The following is a 6,088-nucleotide window of genomic DNA, read 5'->3' on the forward strand; positions in this document are numbered from 1 at the left end:
TGTATTAACACCCTTAACTACTTCTAGTGGGAAAGCTACCGATATCCTCTGTGTATTATTTACTGTTGGAGTGACTACTGTAATATACTCCTCCTGAACTCCTTCGGTGACTGTGGAAGCTTCAACAGATTTCAACTCTTCCATTATAAGCGTCACTTTACGAATTACATAGCCTTTTAACCAATAATTCTTAACCGGAACAAATTTGAATGCTTGCACTAGATAAGTACACATATATTCTCCCTGATCTTTCTCTGTAACATTACGCAAAATAAATGAACAATCACTCATAACCCTCTTCCACTTCATATCGTTGTACAAACTATACCTCCTTTGACTAGGTGCAACAGCTTCTACTTCTGGTCCTGATAACAATACTTCTTCTCCATAATTATCTCTCCATGTGGGAGGAACGTCCCCATCCTAACCCTAATAAGTCTTTTTCCCCCTAAAATTGGTGCTGGAGCTATTGGTTCCCTTATAATCAAATGCGATATATTTATGACTTTAATAACTATCAATGTTGAAAGAGTTAAATTGCTTCTCACTGTTGTTTTAATATGCTGAAGTGTTAATGTCATTGTTGTTACTTCATCTATTTTCCCTAAGACTTTTAACTCCTTACTTAAAAAATACACCCACAATTACCTTGATCTTCCTGCTGGGAACTGTAAGTATAGATACTCAAACACCCTCAATCTTCTCTTATCATTCAGCAACGCATACTTTCTCAATGCATCTGCTCCTAACAGATCTAAACTCCTACCATATCTATCTTCCCACTAATCTCTAAAATGTCCTTCACCACTGTTCTCTCTCTCTCTTACTACTAACTTTGAAACTTAGCTTACTGTCTTATAGTTCCTTCAACCCTAGTTCTCCTAACTTTTTTAATCTAATCTTTTCTCCTAACCTTTAAAAGCCTTTTTCCACTGATTTATTCACAAAATCCTTTACCACTAATTTTTAGAATATATGATTGGGAAGTCCCCACCTGCTTCTGACTTCTTCACACACAGACTTGGCAAACGACTAAACATCTTTTAGCCCAGCCTGAAATCTCTTGGTGTAGGAATGTAATTCCTGTTACCCAGAATAAATCACCCCTTTTAACTTTATTTTTCAGACAGATTGTCTAATAGGCAGTCTAATAGATTATCATCCTTCCTATGATATTATATTTTTAAGCAAATATGATTCCCAAAAACCCTACTTTTTTTAAAATCTTCTACCAGACAGCCGTTTAGTGTACATCTTATTGTACAGTTCAATTTACACAATGCCTCTCTTCCCAACAATGCAATAGGTATATGTTCTAATATTAGTATGTCTATTTTAATTTCTCTTTGATTTTTATAGAAGAGCTCAATTGGTTCCTTAAGAGTAATTAGCTGTTTTACTACCTCAAATCCCTATCCTAATTAGTTAATTTTACATAGTGAGATGTTTAACCTCTTTAATACACTACACAGGAATGGCTGAGATGGAGATCAAACCACCATCGCCAAAGGGTTGGGAGTTTTACCTGCTACACCAGACTCCAGCACACTTAAAAATGATAAATGCAGAAAATGAAAAACATGCAAATAAAGTTATTATTTAATGTAGATGAATAATTCTTAAATTAGTGGTCGACGACTAGGTAACCAAATCCAAAGCACCTCCTTGTCTATAGATTACTTACAGGGCAAGGAAACCAATATGTAATTTTGTCAACTATCTAAGGGCTTGATTCAATCCGTAGCGCAGAAAATCTGTGTTGTAGCGTGATTGACATTTAAAGGCAACATTCACGGTAAACGCTGCATATGTCGGCTCAATCGAAAATGACCTTTAACTGTCAACAACGCTACAACCGAGATCTTCCACGATACAGATTGAATCAAGCCCTGTTTTATAATCTAAGTCTGAATACTGCCCTAACTGGGAAACTACACTGCAAGCACAAGTGTTCTGTGTTTTCCCCATTCTACACCAGAAGCAGCAACAGGAGGCAGCATTAAAACAAACCACTTTCATCAGTTCAGAATGCTTCAGAAGCGGTAGTGAAAAGCTTGAAATAGAAACAGCATAAAAAGATCCTTCAGCAGTGTGAGAGAGCGTGACCAGTATAATATCTCTCATTGATCACAGTGGTTTCAGCTGCGCTAGCGCTACGCTATGCTAACATGTCTGGTGTAGCTGTCCAGTAAAGGTATGTCCAAGTAGTCATGGTAACACTTAACTTGACACGTTAGGACATTATCATAACCACCTCATAATATGTCATAACAGCTGACATATGTCATAACCTGTCATAATATGGTCATAACACTGTCATTACACATATATTTAGACCTGTTATGACATATATTGTGTTATTTTATGACTGGTTATGACACCTACATAAGAGTGTAAAAACACACAAAACATACTGCGGTAGTTATTTTATGGCTGGTCATGACACCTACATTAGAGTGTCAAAACCCACAAAACCTACCACACAAGGCACAACATTCCATTCCATTTACATTTACATTTACATCATTTAGCAGACGCTCTTTTTGGGGGGTGGGGTGGGGTAAGGGGGGGGTTAGAATGATTACTTTATCCTATCCCAGGTGTTCCTTAAAGAGGTGGGGTTTCAAATGTCTCCGGAAGGTGGTAAGTGACTCCGTTGTCCTGGCGTCGTGAGGGAGCTTGTTCCACCATTGGGGTGCCAGAGCAGCGAACAGTTTTGACTGGGCCGAGCGGGAACTGTGCTTCAGCAGAGGTAGGGAAGCCAGCAGGCCAGAGGTGGATGAACGCAATGCCCTCGTTTGGGTGTAGGGACTGATCAGAGCCTGAAGGTACGGAGGTGCCGTTCCCCTCACAGCTCCGTAGGCAAGCACCATGGTCTTGTAGCAGATGCGAGCTTCAACTGGGAGTCAGTGTAGTGTGCGGAGGAGCGGGGTGACGTGAGAGAACTTGGGAAGGTTGAACACCAGACGGGCTGCGGCATTCTGGATGAGTTGTAGGGGTTTAATGGCACAGGCAGGGAGCCCAGCCAACAGCGAGTTGCAGTAATCCAGACGGGAGATGACAAGTGCCTGGATTAGGACATGTGCCGCTTCCTGTGTAAGGCAGGATCGTACTCTCCGAATGTTGTAGAGTATGAACCTACAGGATCGGGTCACCACCTTGATGTTAGCGGAGAACGACAGGGTGTTGTCCAGGGTCACGCCAAGGCTCTTCGCACTCTGGGAGGAGGACACAACGGAGTTGTCAACCGTGATGGCGAGATCATGGAACGGGCAGTCCTTCCCCGGGAGGAAGAGCAGCTCCGTCTTGCCAAGGTTCAGCTTGAGGTGGTGATCCGTCATCCATACTGATATGTCTGCCAGACATGCAGAGATGCGATTCGCCACCTGGTTATCAGAAGGGGAAAGGAGAAGATTAGTTGTGTGTCGTCTGCGGAGCAATGATAGGAGAGGCCATGTGAGGATATGACAGAGCCAAGTGACTTGGTGTATAGCGAGAATAGGAGAGGGCCTAGAACTGAGCCCTGGGGGACACCAGTGGTGAGAGCACGTGGTGCGGAGACAGCTTCTCGTCACGCCACTTGGTAGGGAGCGACCGGTCAGGTAGGACGCAATCCAAGAGTGAGCCGCGCCGGAGATGCCCAGCTCGGAGAGGGTGGAGAGGAGGATCTGATGGTTCACAGTATCAAAGGCAGCAGACAGGTCTAGAAGGACAAGAGCAGAGGAGAGAGAGTTAGCTTTAGCAGTGCGGGAGAGCCTCCGTGACACAGAGAAGAGCAGTCTCAGTTGAATGACCAGTCTTGAAACCTGACTGGTTTGGATCAAGAAGGTCATTCTGAGAGAGATAGCAAGAGAGTTGGCTAAAGACGGCACGCTCAATAGTTTTGGAGAGAAAAGAAAGATGGGATACTGGTCTGTAGTTGTTGACATCAGCGGGATCAAGTGTTGGTTTTTTGAGAAGGGGTGCAACTCTCGCTCTCTTGAAGACGGAAGGGACATAGCCAGCGGTCAAGGATGAGTTGATCAGCGAGGTGAGGTAAGGGTGAAGGTCACCGGAGATGGGGAGAGGAGGGGTTAGGGTCAAGCGGGCAGGTTGTTGGGCGGCGGCCGTCACAAGTCGCAATAATTTATCTGGAGAGAGAGGGGAGAAAGAAGTCAAAGCATAGGGTAGGGCAGTGTGAGCAGGACCAGTAGTGTCATTTGACTTAACAAACGAGGATCGGATGTCGTCAACCTTCTTTTCAAAATGGTTGACGAAGTCATCCACAGAGAGGGAGGAGGGGGGAGGGGGGAGGAGGATTCAGCAGGGAGGAGAAGGTGGCAAAGAGCTTCCTAGGGTTAGATGCAGATGCTTGGAATTTAGAGTGGTAGAAAGTGGCCTTAGCAGCAGAAACAGATGAAGAAAATGTAGAGAGGAGGGAGTGAAAAGATGCCAGGTCCGCAGGGAGTCTAGTTTTCCTCCATTTCCGCTCGGCTGCACAGAGCCTTGTTCTGTGAGCTCGCAATGAGTCATCAAGCCACGGAGCTGGAGGGGAGGACCGAGCCGGCCGGGAGGATAGGGGACATAGAGAGTCAAAGGATGCAGAAAGGGGAGGAGAGGAGGGTTGAGGAGGCAGAATCAGGAGATTGGAGGGAGAAGGATTGAGCAGAGGGAAGAGATGATAGGAGGGAAGAGGAGAGAGTAACGGGAGAGAGAGAGGGCGAAGGTTGCGACGGGCGCATTAATATAATAATAATATAATATAATATGCCATTTAGCAGACGCTTTTATCCAAAGCGACTTACAGTCATGCGTGCATACATTTTTGTGTATGGGTGGTCCCGGGGATCGAACCCACTACCTTGGCGTTACAAGCGCCGTGCTCTACCAGCTGAGCTACAGAGGACCACCCATACATTACCATCTGAGTAGGGGCAGAGTGAGTAGTGTTGGAGGAGAGCGAGAGAGAAAAGGATACAAAGTAGTGGTCGGAGACATGGAGGGGAGTTGCAGTGAGATTAGTAGAAGAATAGCCTACGTGTCAACAGTATGTTTATGTTATATACAATTTTTTTAATTGACCATATTAAATTATCATCGTAATTGCGCACACATTGGTGTCAGACATGCACCTACCTCAATGCTCTGATGATGACTGGGATGAATGCAGGAGCAGATTTCAGGAGCAGGACAAGACACCCTCGTTTGACTGATGACTGATATAAGGGCCTGTACATGACAGGCCTATCTGGCTTAAATGATTATGGTCATTAAGTGTATTTTCTTAGTCCAAGTAAAGTGACACAGGATGGTCATAATGCTTCATGAAAGTGTCATAAAGTGTATTTTCTACAATGTATTTAAAATATGACTTAAAAAAGATTATTTACAACAACAAAAACAAAAACAACAACAACGGACTTAAGAAACAAACTTGAAAATGAACAGAACATTCTACCATTCAGCCACAAGAGCATTAGTGAGGTCAAGCACTGATGTTGGGCGATTAGGCCTGGCTCGCAGTCGGCGTTCGAATTCATCCAAAAGGTATTCAATGGGGGTTGAGGTCAGGGCTCTGTGCATGCCAGTCAAGTTCTTCCACATCGATCTCGACAAACCATTTCTGTATAGACCTTGTTTTGTGCACGGGGCATTGTCATGCTGAAACAGGAAAGGGCCTTCCTCAAACTGTTACCACAAAGTTGGAAGCACAGAATCCTCTAGAATGCCATTGTATGCTTTAGCTTTAAGATTTCTCTTCACTGGAACTAAGGGGCCTAGCCTGAACCATGAAAAACAGCCCCAGACCATTATTTCTCCACCAAACTTTACAGTTGGCAACAGTGGTGATTTTTAGCATGTAAATCTTGGTGGGGCAAACTCACCCCAATTTGTTTTGATTCATGCCGGTAAAGCCACTACACAACACAACACTAAACAATACATTAATTGCACTCTAACGGTGAAAAATGGTGCCCACAAACTATTAGGGCCTACATAAAGCTGCCCCAACAGCAGGTCTTTCTTTTCACTGTCTTTTTTTTGCAATTTATGAATGTGTTATTCAATGAGTTTATATGGCCTATAGCAGTAAAGGCCAAATTCAATA

The sequence above is a fragment of the Coregonus clupeaformis genome, chromosome 9, assembly GCF_020615455.1.
Source record: "Coregonus clupeaformis isolate EN_2021a chromosome 9, ASM2061545v1, whole genome shotgun sequence".
In the NCBI taxonomy this organism is placed as follows: Eukaryota; Metazoa; Chordata; class Actinopteri; order Salmoniformes; family Salmonidae; genus Coregonus; species Coregonus clupeaformis.